Source organism: Homarus americanus, unplaced genomic scaffold (genome assembly GCF_018991925.1).
Source record: "Homarus americanus isolate GMGI-L3 unplaced genomic scaffold, GMGI_Hamer_2.0 scaffold48220, whole genome shotgun sequence".
Taxonomy (NCBI): Eukaryota; Metazoa; Arthropoda; class Malacostraca; order Decapoda; family Nephropidae; genus Homarus; species Homarus americanus.
The window spans coordinates 105,000-106,200 of NW_024755060.1; positions in this window are offsets into that span (position 1 = coordinate 105,000).

Here is a 1,201-nt window from a genome sequence, read left to right on the forward strand (position 1 = left end):
GCAGGTGTGGGGAAGGATTGGCAGGAGGGGGGGAGTCATGAGGCGTGTTGAAGGTGTGGGGAAGGCGGCAGGAGTGGGGAGTCATGAAAGGGGGTGGCAGGTGGGGGAAGGCAGAATGGGGGGAGTCATGAAGGGGGCAAGGAAGGGAGGGGGAGTCATGAAGGGGGGTATGGCAGGTGTGGGGGAAGGATTGGCAGGAGTGGGGAGTCATGAGGCGTGTTGAAGGTGTGGGGAAGGCGTGGCAGGAGGGGGGGAGCCATGAAAGGGGGGGGTAGGGTGGGAAGGCGTGGCAGGAGTGGGGGGAGCTGGTGAAGGGGTGGCAGCAGGTGGGGAAGGATTGGCAGGAGTGGGGGAGTCATGAGGCGTGTTGAAGGTGGGAAGCGTGGCAGGAGTGGGGAGTCATGAAAGGGGGGGTATGGCAGGTGAAGGCGTGGCAGGAATGGGAGTCATGAAGGGGGTATGGCAGGTGGGAAGGCGGCAGGAGTGGGAGTCATGAAGGGGGTATGGCAGGTGTGGGGAAGGATTGGCAGGAGGGGGGGAGTCATGAGGCGTGTTGAAGGTGTGGGGGAAGGCGTGGCAGGAGTGGGGAGTCATGAAAGGGGGTAAGTGGCAGGTGTGGGGAAGTGGCAGGAGTGGGGGAGTCATGAAGGGGGTATGGCAGGTGTGGGAAGGATTGGCAGGAGGGGGAGTCATGAGGCGTGTTGAAGGGAAGGTGTGTGAGTGGGGGGAGCTGCGAAGGGGGGTATGGCAGGTGTGGGGAAGGCGTGGCAGGAGTGGGGGAGCCAGGAGGCGTGTTGAAGGTGTGGGGAAGGCGTGGCAGGAGTGGGGGAGTCATGAAGGGGGTATAGCAGGTGGGGAAGGTGGCAGGAGGGGGGAGTCATGAAGGGGGTATGGCAGGTGTGGGGGGAAGAAGGGAGCTGGAGGGCGTGTTGAAGGTGGGGAAGGCGTGGCAGGAGGGGGGAGTCACGAAAGGGGGGGTATGGCAGGTGTGGGGAAGGCGTGGCAGGAGGGGGAGTCATGAGGCGTGTTGGGGTGTGGGGAAGGTGGCAGGATGGGAGTCGGAAAGGGGTGTGAGCAGGTGGGAAGGCGTGGCAGGAGTGGGGGAGTCATGAAGGGGGGGGTATAGCAGGTGTGGGGAAGGCGTGGCAGGAGTGGGGGGGAGAAGGGGGGGTATGGCAGGTGGGAAGGCAGAGTGGGGGGG